The sequence below is a fragment of the Cucumis melo genome, chromosome 10 (genome assembly GCF_025177605.1).
Source record: "Cucumis melo cultivar AY chromosome 10, USDA_Cmelo_AY_1.0, whole genome shotgun sequence".
In the NCBI taxonomy this organism is placed as follows: Eukaryota; Viridiplantae; Streptophyta; class Magnoliopsida; order Cucurbitales; family Cucurbitaceae; genus Cucumis; species Cucumis melo.
This window is the reverse complement of record NC_066866.1, coordinates 27837196-27850829: the sequence shown is the minus strand read 5'-3', so window position 1 is coordinate 27850829 and position 13634 is coordinate 27837196. Positions and strand designations below refer to the sequence as shown.

At 32.9% G+C, this 13634-nt stretch overlaps 1 long non-coding RNA gene across 2 annotated transcripts; it reads left to right on the top strand.

Moving 5' to 3' along the window:
* The first annotated feature begins 4075 nt into the window (after positions 1-4075).
* On the top strand, positions 4076-8651 carry LOC127151135 (uncharacterized). 2 transcript variants are annotated; one of them, XR_007823881.1, is made up of 3 exons: positions 4076-4199; positions 4717-4836; positions 8279-8651. It is a non-coding gene; the product is annotated as an uncharacterized LOC127151135 (long non-coding RNA). The 2 variants fall into 2 exon arrangements; XR_007823882.1 differs by lacking the exon at positions 8279-8651 and adding an exon at positions 7406-7715.
* The last annotated feature ends 4983 nt before the right edge of the window (positions 8652-13634 follow it).

Here is a 13634-nt window from a genome sequence, read left to right as displayed (position 1 = left end):
TTTTTCAAGATTTTTTATACACGATCTTCTAGATTTTGCTATTTTTTTGTATACAGTCTTATACACATTAGATTTTGATTTTTTTTTTTTGTACACAGTCTTATACAAAGTCGTTTATATTTAGTTGCCCAAATGCAAACGCGTAAAAAAATAGAAAAAGTAAAAAGACAATGAAAAGAAATCGAAGCGAAAAAAAAAAGAAGAGGAAAAGAAAAAATATGAAATTACAGGGAAGAACGGAGAAGACAAAATAGAGGAGGAAGACGAATCGCAAGGAAGAAAGAAATATGGAAGGGAAAACCTAGAATATTTAAAAAATGGCTAATTCTATGGGCTTTGTTACACGGGTCGTAAATAGTTTGGTGTTTTGTTACATTTACAATTGTTTCTCATATTTAATTTGTGACTAATTTCTAAAATGTAAATGAAAAACCATTTGCATTCCAACTCTTCACATCCTATAAGTAGAAATAATTCAAAATACAGTGGGAGAGAGTGTGTCTTTTATAATTATATATTACAAAAAAATAAAATTAAAAATGAATTTACTATAAAACCAAAAATTGATTTGGAACATAGAACTAAACTCAATGGTATAATGGAGAGAAAAAAGTTTCTCCACATCAAGGCTTTTATATATACTATAAACTAGTCAAATAGACGTGCGAGACACGTGGAATTTTAATTACATTTAGTTATATAGAAAGAGTGTGATTTATATAAATAAAATAAGATGAATGTGCAATTTTGTTACTATTGGACCAATTTTTACAATTTAAATAATTCAAAATACAAATATATAACAACTAATTAATTGAGGTTATATGATTATAAAGATAGAAATCAATCAAAATCACACTCTACATTTCACTATCTGAAATCTGAAAGACCAAATCGCAACAATTAAAGTTACATAGTAAAATTTAATTCCATAATTTGTGGGCTCTTTGAAATGTCTGCTTTTAAGATCATCATAATATATAGTAGAATAAATAAAAATATTTATAATATATAAAATTTTAGATTCTACAATATGGTTGATAGAAGCATATCAGTATCTATCAATGTTTATTATTGATAAAATATGAGATTTTGTTATATGTCGTAAATATTTTGTTAAATTTGTTTTTTTTATTAAAATCCACTATATAATATCCATTTTCTCCAATAACCTAATCTCTTTCTACTGTTGATTTCTTGTAATATATTGATTGCACCTCACTCCAAAACTTTCCCCACCGCCATCTTTCTACAAACCAAAAACAACCATAAAATAAAATGAGAATTATTTAATGCTCACTTTTGTACAACCCAAACTTTTAAACTAAGTAAGGTCATTACTTAAAAGATAAATATCAAAAGATATCTCGAAAGAAGGAAAACTAAAATCCTTCTAAAATTAATATCAAACAATTATTCGCACAACATAAAATTGACAATATTAGTAAAAGAAAACAAGGAATGTGAAAACATGACCCGTGGGTCTAACAATTTTAAAGAAGGCAAAAATAAATAAGATAAAACTTTAAATAAAATGTTTAAAATTTAAAATACTGAAAAACTGAAAAATAGACACAAAAGCAGAATGAGGTCCTCATATGGCATGTCACAGACCCTTCCAATCGCTCGCCAGCTTTCTAGATCCTCGACCTTTTGCCTGAAATATTAAAATAGAAAAAGTGAGTATATAAAATATATCCAATACGGGATCCACTACTAGTCCTGCTAGGTGATATGTTAACTTCCTGTTTGGAACATAATAATAGTGTCGTGTGTCCACTAGAGCACATCTGGGCGAGTGAGACTGTACGAGGTACACCCCTAATCGTGCGAGTGATCCGGAAAAAAAACACCACTAGTCGTGTGAGTGATCGAAGGTACACACTCTATAAACATGTCTGTGATACGTAGGTACACCCCTAATTGTGCAAGTGATCTTGTATACACAGTATAACTGAACCCTAATCTGCAAGCAATCCGTAAGTACACCCTTAATCATGCGAGTGGTTGGATTTTAACAGTTAATATCTTAACAGTCACAACTTTCCAACTAACCGATTCTAAACATAATGGGAAAAAAATAATAACTTAATTAGAAAAATTAATAGTTGGCTTTTGATCCAAAAATTCTCCTAAATCAACTTACCCAAAGTTGAGAACCCAAATTGATAGAAAAATTCCATGGGTTAGATTTCCAAAAATTTAACCAATTTAACCATAAAAGAAGACTCCAATTATATCCAAGATATATTTATTTTCAAACCAAAATTACCATTTCATGGGTATACCCAAAAGCCTATCAAAACTCACCAAAAGTGGCTCAAATGATGCCAGAAATCGGCTTAAGCTTGGGGGACGAGGATACGGCTTGGCTAGGTAAGAGGAAACCAGCTTGCACATGGTTCTAAAAGGAAAAGGAAACATGCAACTAGACGGCTCGGGTGGAGAGGGGAAGCTAATTATGAAACTAGAATGAAATGTATGGCTCGAGAAATGGCTTTGAATGGATTTCACATAAATGACAGCTTGCGTCTGTAAACTACGCCGGACATGAACGGAGGATAACGGTGGGTACGACAAGGAACAGAAGCAGCTCGTGAACGATAGAGGACGGCTCACATAAAAATGTCTGCCTGAAAGAGTAGCTCAAACGTGGACGTTCCTCCAGCAGAGAGAGGAGTCATTAGCCGACGATGGAGAATGGTGAAGGAGGTGGAGTAGCTGCAGGGAGCTAGCACTACTAGAAAAAGGGACTCGCTTGATGTTTTTTATTTTAAATACTTAACAGTTTTTGGGAAAAAAAGGTCAAGAAATAAGTGATTTCAAAGATAAAACGCCAAAAAGATTTTATGAAAAGGTCGAGGTAGTCTAATTTTTGGCTTTCTTGATGTTTTTAGAATGTAACATTTAGCATAACACAAGTCATTTCTTGCATACTACGAATTTCCTTTCAATAACCCCATTCTGTTAGGGAGTCAAGGAGCAGAAAATTCGTGTAAAATGCTTCATCTTGATAGAACTCATCTAATTCTAAGTTTTCAAACTCTCTACCATGATCACTTCTAATCTGACGAGCAACTTTATCTTGTTCCATCTGAAGTTGAAGAAACAAAGAATGAAACACTTTGAAGGTATCTGATTTCTCTATGATAAACTTTACCCATGTATATCTTGAAAAATCATCAATAACAACGAAGACATATCTTTTTACTCTAAGCTCTCGATTTGCATATGACCCATCAGATCCAAATGAAGAAGTTCAAGAACATGATTTGACAATAGTCTTGTGAGAACCCTTTGCTTGTTTTGCAGCAGGACACTCATAATATATCTTATCAGTAGAAATTTTTAACAAAGGTATCCCAAGCACAGCTTCTACTCTAAGAGTATTGTAGATTTTAGAGATACTGACATGCCCAAAACATTTATGCTTCATCTTATTTGGATAAATTAAACATAAGATTCTTGAGTTCATTATCCTAGTGGTAATAATTATCTGACAACCGAGTGTCAGTCATCACGGTATGATTCTTTTAATTCAGCACTTCACACTTACCTTTAGAAAAATTGACCATAAAACCTTGGTTGCATAGTTGAAGTATGTTGACACTACAAGAATTTTAGGCTTTGTCGATAATTTTTTCTAGCGATGGGTAAAAAAATGTGGGCAAAGATATGATGAGCTGACGAAATTTCATTGCATGGGTACATCTTCATTTTTGCCGACGAAAATATATACGTGGGTAAGTGGTTGTGTATTGCTTGGACGAATCATTGTTTTTGCCAACAAAAATATATATGTGGGCAAAAAATTATGTGGTTCAAAGAAATAATTTTAATTTGGATTTTTACCGATGTTTATTGTATTTTATGGCCACATATCATGTCTGGGCAAAAAATATAAATATTTGCCAACGTAATTTATGTGGTGAGAAACCCATTTTTTTATAAAATTTTATTGCGACGCAAAATTTAAACTTGTGGTGACGCAAATAACGTGGGTAGAAGTAAAAAAAAAAAAAACTAATTTTAATTTTTCTTTTCCCTCCCTTTCCCCACATTTTCTCGTTCTCCTCACAAGCCCCTTCCCCTCCCTCCTCTCTTGTCAACAAGCGCCATCGTTCCCTACCTACGCCATTCGACGTAGCCACTGTTCACCACACACACAGCCGTCGTTTAATGCCTTTCTACCACCGCCAGTAAGTTTCTCCACCCTCTTTTCGTTGAACGTCGCTGCCGACCCTCCCTTTCCCTTTCTTTTCCCGAAAACCCTCCCTCTACAATGGTGGTTTTTGAAACCCCCGTCCTCTATTCTATTTTTCTGTCAAAACCCACCATCCACAACATCCTAAACCCTCCTCCCTCCCCCATTTTGATTTCGAAGCCCCCATACCCCCTCATGTTCGTTTCAACCACCCCTACGTTTTTTATTTTGCCCCCTCTAGAAACCCCCTTCTCGGAGTGGATTTCGAACTCTCTTCTTCACGGATTTTTGACCCCTCGAAAACCCCCTCTCTTTCAATTTCCCCCTTCTTCTTCACTGATTTTCAGCCCCCCACCAAAAAACCCCTCCCCTCTGATTTCCCCCTTCTTCTTCACTAATTTTTAGCGCCCTCCACGATTTTAAAATGCCCCTATCAATATTCGTATATCGAATGATTTTTGGCCCCGCACCACGATTTTGCACTCACTGATTTTCCCTTTTCTTCTTGTTAGGTCGTTGAACGAAGAGCTTGTTGAACACGTCAAATGTTGGACGTTGCTGCCGTAACCTTCTTTTGCACTACTTGATTTTGTTTCCTTTTTGAAATCACTTTGAAAAGACCCCTCGCTACTGTAAGTTTGATCCAACCGTTGATAATTTGACTAAATGTTAAAAATTTCCATGGCTACACACTTATAATTATGCAATAATATATACTATAATATATTGAATGATACTATCGGTATATATCGAAATGTTACATAGACACTTTTTAGTTGTTTTTAGAGTTATATTGATAATTTTACACTTTTAAAAAACAGGTTGACATTGATGTTACGTGTGAATATCTTTCAATTATGATAACCAATCATGTATATATTTCATATTTATTGTATGCTTGATTTCGAGTATATTATGGCTATCCTGCAATTACAGTATCCAATCATGCATATACTTCATACTTATTTATATGCTTTAGTTATAATAGTTTATGGCTATCTTGCAACTACAGTAACCAATCATGCATATCTAAAATAGGTTTTAGATACTTTGTAGTTGGGTTTTTAGTTTAAAAGTTACATTTGACTAGTTTTTACTTATTTTGAGAGTTAAAGTGCTATTTAAATCATTTTTTGAGATTTTTGGGTAGGTTTTAAGTTAGGAAGGTACATTTTGGACATTTGTAAGTTGTTTTGAGATTTAAGACATTTAAAAGGTGATTTTTGTATGTTTTTTAGTTTCAATGTCCCACTTGAGTAGTTTTCACTTAATTTGATTTCATACTTTTAGCTTGTTTTGACATTTAAAACCATACACAAATCCTTTTTTTTGTGTAGTTTCAATGTCCCACTTAAATAGTTTTGGAAGACACACTTAGGCATTTTGGAAGCATTTTTTTAGACATAAGAGACTTTTAAGTTGTTTTTTGGTTTGAAAGTCACTTAGTCATTATTAACTTATGTTCATAGTTAAATGTCAATATTGATCCTGCATATAGTAGTTTTATGTTTAAGACACTTAGTAGTTGGGTTTTTGTTGGTTTTTAGTTTGAAAGTTACACTTGAGTAGTTTTAACTTGTTTTGAGAGTTAAAGTGCCAATTAGACCATTTTTTTAGATTTTTGGGTTGGTTTTTAGTTAGTAAAGTACACTTTAACTAAAAAAACAAGTTAAAAAGTGTTTAAGTGGCACTTAACTCAAATGTGATATTGAACTAAAAACAAAACAAAAACCAGTAGATAACTTTTTAACTTATTTCCTTGAGTTAAAGTGTCACTTAAACACATTTTAATTTTTTAGATTGATTTGACACTTTAGCTAATACGTTGTCGTAATTTGCTACAGGGTTAACTCTTTTCTGTTCTATTTGAAGATGAATAGGGATTGGATTAAACTAAAAAATAGATTTTCAAGTGATTATATTGATGGAGTTGATCAATTTATGGAAGTGGCTAAGTGTCATGTAAATGATGTGGGGAAACTAGGTGTCCATGTAAGTGTTGTCAAAATTCAATAACACAAACATTGGATGGAGTAGAGCGTCAATTATTTACATATGGAATATCTTCTTCATATAATAAATGGGTTTATCATGGAGAAGCAATGAACTTAGCTCTATTTGAACATGGTGCTTCTTCATTAGAAGGTGGTAGATTAAGTGGAGAGTCTAATGTTGGCGACGAGGACGATGATATTTTTTATCTTTTAACTAATTTGCAAGGATCGATGATAGCGAGGCAAGAAGATTTTGATGACGGAGATGGTTTTGATGATGAATTTCCAGAAGATGTCGATGAAATGGATAGTAGTAACATTTTTTAGGAGTTGATGAATGAAGCACGTAACCCGTTGTATATTGGATACACCAAATTTTTCTCATTGAATTTTTTGGTGAAGTTAATGCATATCAAGGTTCTAAAGAATTGGAGCAACAAATCATTCGATATGCTACTAGAATTGTTAAAAGATGCATTTCCAATGGGTACATTTATACCTAAGTCATTTTACGAAACTAAGAGAAAATTATGTGACTTGGGGATAGGATATGATTCTATTCATGCCTGCAAATATGATTGTGTATTATTTTAAAAAGAATTTGCTAATTGTCAAAGTTATCCAGTATGCGGTGAATCTCGATAGAAAACAACATATTGTGGAAAAAGAAAAAAGATTCCAAATAAGGTTTTGCGTCACTTGCCATTAATTCCAAGGTTGAAACGATTGTTTTTATCATAACATATTGCTTTTGAGATGAGATGGCATAAGGATAAACGTATTAACACAGAGGATGTTTTACGACATCCAGCTGATGTTGTAGGATGGAAACACTTTGATAGAGAATTTCCTCAATTTGCTTCAGAGCCAAAAAATGTTTGTTTATGCTTAGCTTTAGACGATTTTAATTTATTTGGAAATATAAGTACTGCCTATAGCATGTGGTCGATGGTGCTTATACCATACAATTTTCTCCATTAGAAATAATGCATGAAATAATCCAATTTTTTCATGTCTTTGCTTATACCTGGACCCAAATCTCCTGGGAAGGAGATTGACGTATATTTGCAACCATTAATTGATGAGTTGAAAAAGTTATGGATTAATTGTATGCAGACTTTTGACTATACAGATGAGGTGTACGTTCGATTACATGCATGTTTGTTGTGGATCATCAATAATTTTCCTACATATGGTGACCTGTCAGGATGGAGTACGAAAAGATATAAAGCATGCCCTATTTGTAAAGAAGATATGTCATCGTTTGGAATAAAAGGAAAAATATTCTTTATAGGACACCAACGTTATCTTTTGTTAGATCATAGTTGGCGCTGAAGTCGACAACATGATGGAAAACCCAAATGCAGGCCTCCACCAGTTGTAATGAGTGGAGATGAGATCTTACAAAAAATAAACTCCATGAACTTTTCAGAACTAAGTAAGCATCCATCCAAGATGAATAAGAAAAGAAAGCGTACTATTAATTTGAATAAGAAAAGTATATTCTTTGAACTTTAGTATTGGTCTAAACTTTTTTTGAGGTATAAGTTGGATGTCATGCATATTGAAAAAAAATGTTTGTGACAACTTGCTTGGCACTTTATTAAATATTGATGGTAAAACAAAGGACACAATCAATGCCCGTTTAGATCTAGAGGACTTGAATATACGAAATGAATTACATTAAGGCAAGGAGCTAAGTTGATAAAACCACATGTACATTAACTGGTAGCAAAAGAATAGACTTTTGTAAGTTCTTGAAATAGGTTAAATTTTGTGATGGATTTGTCTCAAACGTATCAGGATGTGTGAGTGTCAATGATGGAAAATTATAGGGATTGAAGACTCATGACTCTCCCATTTTACTCCAACAACTTATTTCTATTTTTGTACAAGCATACTTACATAAGGATGTGTGTACAACTATAGTTGAGTTATGTAATTTTTTCCGTGATCTGTGTGCGAAGACAATATGTATCAGTGACCTAAATCGTCTAGAAGCAGATATTGTACTCATTCTCTGCAAACTTGAAAGAATTTTTCCACCTGCATTTTTTTGATGTAATGATACATTTTGTAGTTCATTTACCGGCTGAGACAAAGATTGTTGTTCAGTAAGCTATAGTTGGATGTATCCTATAGAGAGAAGCTTGCGAACATTAAAACAATATGTATGGAACAAAGCTTACCCTGAAGGTTCCATAGCAAAAGCATTCATTATGAATGAATGTTTGACCTCCTCCTTGATGTATCTAACAGGAATAGAGACAAGATTCAATAGGAATCCACAGAATGATGACTCAATGAAAAGACAACTTAGTTGTGGGGACTTTGATGTATTTAACAGAATGTGCAACTAATTGGGGGGGTCAGTTGTGAGGACGCTATCTAAAGATGAGAAGAGAATGTGCCATTGGTATGTTCTGAACAATTGTTGTTGAATTGAATCGTATAGTAGGTGAATTTTGTATATTTAGTTACTTGTCGTTCATAAAATGTATATGACTAAGTCAAAATTCTTTTAAATGTTTGATATGCTTACTAAATAGATAACATTTGAGCTTGATAAACCCTAGAGGAGAGGATGTATTAGATTTATTTAGAAGACACCAATTAGAATTTCCTGATTGGTTTAGAACACATGTAACTGTTGTTTTCAGTTTCATAGAATATTGTTTTACTATTGAGCTATTAGTAGTTATTCTACATACATAACATTATGTAGATATATTCATTATGTGATTGGGGCCTATTAATGAAGTTTGCATTTACAGTGGTTTCTTTGTAAATGGATTACGTTTTCATTCAATAGAGCGTGACAATCGTCAGACTACTCAAAAAAGTGCAATCATGGCATATGGAGAAACCAAAGTCAACGAAACGAATTATTATGGTGTATTGCAAGAGGTCTTAGACTTAGAATATCCTAAGTGTAGACGTGTATGTTTTTTTAAATGTAATTGGTTTGACATAGATGTAAAGAAGAATCAATTTCGTTGTGATTTAGGGTTTAAAATAATCAAGGCTTCTCATCTTTGGTACACTGATGACCCATACATATTAGCTATTCAAGCTGTGCAAGTTTTCTACATTGATAACCCAAAACTCTGTAGTAATTAGAAAATTGTGCAAATTGTCCAAAATAAACAAGTATGGGATATCCCAGAATCTGAAGAAGTAGAAGATGATAGATTTGAGTCGTTAGAAGCATGTAGTTCAATTGGGGTTGATGAATCCATACACAATATCCTATTTTGTAGAGGCGACGTTGAGCCTACTGTTGTTAATCATGAAAAGACAGATAATCAAGATCAGTCTCGAATTGACGATGACGTTATAAATGACGAACCTAAAGAACTAGAATCTTCTAATTCAGATGGTAATGAATAAAGGGTATATTTATATACTTATGACATAATTATTTTAACATCTAACCGCTAATAGTTGATTTTGTAGCGTAATGGTACATCCAGATCGAGCACGATTGGCATTGACTGAAGTTGAACAAATAAACACTCCATCAGTCGATCCTTCCACTCCATCAAGTATTAATATGATAGGTAAGTTCATTTCTTATACTTTACATAAATTATCTAATTTTTTTTTTTACTTTTAGGATCTCAATCATGAACTAAACGTGAGGAAGGGGTGTGAGAGGGTACGGTCGAAACATAGAACTGGACAAGTTTGTAAAAAAACATGGGAAGATCAAGATAAAGATTAACGAAGCGGAAGAAAAACTAGTAATTACTTTTGCCCCTAAAATTGCGTTAGGCATTGGTACTGCAGTTCAAAATACTATTCCATTGAGTTGTGAGAACTAGAAAGCAGTACCTATGGGTGTAAGGGAGCTCGTGATTAACAGTTGGAGGTACGTTTATGATTCTTTTATGCATTCATATACTATTTCAAATGTAAAAGTGATCCATTTATATATATACCATTGAATATGCAAACACATTTCGAATTTGATCCCACTAACATGGTTATGAGAAAATACTTGGAAGAAAAGATGCATAATACTTTTTAAAGAATTTAGAGCAGATTTACACAAATATTACTGTGAATTTGATGATCCGATTGAAGCCCGTGCCAATCCACCAAATCGGATAACACATAAGGATTGGAACGTAATGTGTGATAGATGGGAAACAAATGCATGGAAGGTATGTTTTCCTTAGTTTAGAAAATTGTTTTACATGTATATTTGTTCTTATCACTACTCAATTAGAAAAAATAAGAGACAAACAAAAGAAGTCGCTCTACTGTCAAGTTCAACCATGTCACTAGAGCTAAGTCATTTCTCCAAGTTCCACATGAACCTAGTATGATGAATTGTAATTATCTTTTATACTATTGTATGAGTATTTTAGTAATCTTAATTGCATTCTTTTTGTAGAAAAAGAAAAAAGATTGTGATGTTGATGAGATAGAAGTATACCATGAAACAAACTTTAATGAAAAAGAATGATGAATCAATGATAAGGCAAAAAATGCATACATAAGTTTATTTTATCATGACTAAGTAAATTCATGTGTTGTTAAATATATTTAATCTAACTATATCTTTCATATAGTTGAAAATGCAACGAATCATTGCAGTGTCAACTAAAGCTAGTGTTCAAACGATCTCTACTGCGAAGGCATGTGAATTTGTATTAGGGAGTCGCTCAATGCAAATTGTCAACCCTAAAAGTGGTGAATCGTTAGGTAGTAATGTGTCATCTACATGTGAGAAAGAGAAGAACAAGATGGCATACCTTAAAGAAGCTAATGAAAAGTTAACCCATGAACTTGCAAAATGGGAACAAAGGTGGGCTAACATAAAGAAAAAGTTGGATCTACAAGAGGAAGAGGTAGAGGAAGAGGATGCACCTTGAAACACTTAGGTATTTTTCTAAACTAAAAATTAAAAACTTATATTGTTAAAGCATGTCTCAATATTATGTGTGGCTATCCTGCAGTTACAGTAGCCAATAATGCATACATTTCACATTTATTTTTGTACTTGAGTTGAAATATTTTGTGGCTATCCTGCAATTACGGTAGCCAATCATGCATATAATGACATTTAACACCTATTCAGCACACTTTTAGCACAATTTTTAGTTACAGTTTAGTTTCAAAGTTGCACTTTTTAGTAACATATAATGACAATTGTTGTTTTAAGACTTAAAATGTCACCTAGACACTTTTTGAGGACTTTTTAGGTAGATTTTGGGTTTGAAAATCACACTTAGGCCATATAAGTGTGTTTTAGGAATTTTTAGGTAGATTTTATTTTAAGACTTAAAGTTGGACTTGGGCATATAAGTGGTTTTTTAAGACTTGGGCACTTGGGCATATAAGGAGTTAGAGATCATACACCTATTTAGCACACTTTTTAGTTAGACTTTAGTTTCAAATAAATCAAGTATAAAAACAAGTAGTTACCTATTTTATTATTCATTTTAATGTACCTTTTTCAAGTTTATGTAGTTTGAAGAAGCAGGGAAGATACTGTTTTTTTAAGACTTGACTAAGTTAACCATTTTTTGTGTATTTAATTTTTTTTATTCATTTTGGTATGGCAAAATGAAATTTAATATACCTCAGGTTTATATATTTTGTTATTGCAACTAAAGAATTATGGTTTTTCATATTTTGACATTGGAAATATTTTCATTTTTGAATTTTTTGTTGAAATGTTTAATATATTTTTTTATAACCAGGAAATTCATTATATATTTGAAAATTAATTTAGAAGTATACAATATAAATGATATATATTAAAAATTAAATTTAGAAGCATACAATATTAATGTATATGACACATATCTGCCGATAAATTTAACGTGGAGAGAAAATTTCTTTTTGTCAACAAAAATCTTTTCGTTGGTAGAAACAGTTTTTGCCCACGAAACAAACGTGGCTAGAAAGTTTGTTTTTGCCGACAACATGATGATCGTGGGTAAAAATATCTTTCTATCGACGTTTTCTTCGTGGACAGAAAATCTACTTTTGTCGACGTCATGATGATCGTAGGTAAAAATTTCTTTCTAGTGGCGTTTTTATCGTGGACAGAAAGGTTATTTTTGCCAACACGATGATGATCGTGGGCAAAAATACCTTTCTATCGATGTTTTTTTTCGTGGTAAGAAATTTCTTTTCTGCCCACGATTTTAATTTGTGTGGGCATTTCTGCCAACGGAACGTAAATAACGTGGGCATAGGAAAAGACAACGGTGTTTTGTCCACGCAGAAAAACATCGGCAGAAGCTTTGCGCACATTTTTCTGCGTCGGCAAAGATGAAAATTCTTGTAGTGTGATTAAGTTTGCTGATTATCCTTCTACAAGTCTTACTTCACTAAGAGCAGGAGCTCCAGATCTGTTAATATTCCCTTTACCAACAACTTTACCTTTAACTCCATCACCGAAGGTCGACACATGTCCAGCACTGCATTCCTTTAAGTCAGTAAAATACAGTGAACTTTCGATTATGTGTCTAGAGTAGCCACTATCAAAGTACCAATCATCTGAGTTAGATGCATGAACAGATGTAAACGCCACATTATATCAACTGTGATCTAACTTTTCCTTAATCCTCCATTTCGTTTTTGCATAAACAAAATTGTTCTGAATATTTTTTCTATTGCTTTTACTACACCATCTTGTATGACTAAACTGGTTATACCCGTAGAGTTTATAACAAAATGGTATGATATGTCCCAATTTCCCACAGAAGTGACATATCCACTTCCTTGAAGGTCTTGAATTTACTTTGGGATAAATGTTTATAGTTTGCACAACCTCATAAAGATCACCTTGATTCTTGTTATTTGTAGATCAAACAAAAACTGTTGACAATTTTCCAAACAATGAATCACTTCCTGAGGATTTAAGATTCTTTTTTATCAATCTTAATTTTCTCCTTACTCAAAAGATAATTCAAACTTTGAGTTCCTAGAGAAATAAGTATGATTGATTTAGACAGGGAGTCAAACTCATTTTGAACATCTTTAAGTTCCATTTTGAGAGCAGAAATCATTGACAAGAGACAATGACCGTCCTCTAAGAGAGCTTTCATTCTCTACTTTCGAAGTATCAGAACCTCTTGATACTCTTCCTATTTAGACAACAATTCAATAACCTTGAACTGACATGTATAAGAATCCCTTTCTTCTAGTTTTAAAGAAGATCTAGTCTTAGATACTTCAAAACCTATTTCAGAGACAAAACTGATCAAAGCCTTGCAAAAATGTTCAAACATTGCTGTCTAAGGATGATTCATCGTCAGATATAGTACAACAAAACTTTTCTTTTCTCTCTTTAAGAGGGCAAAACACTTTGCTTGGTAGTGGTCGGAACCTTCACATTCATGGCATCTGTTTGGGTAAATATTGACCTATTTAAAGTGTAACGACCCAACTTTCCGGACTAAGCTGAGGTTACTACT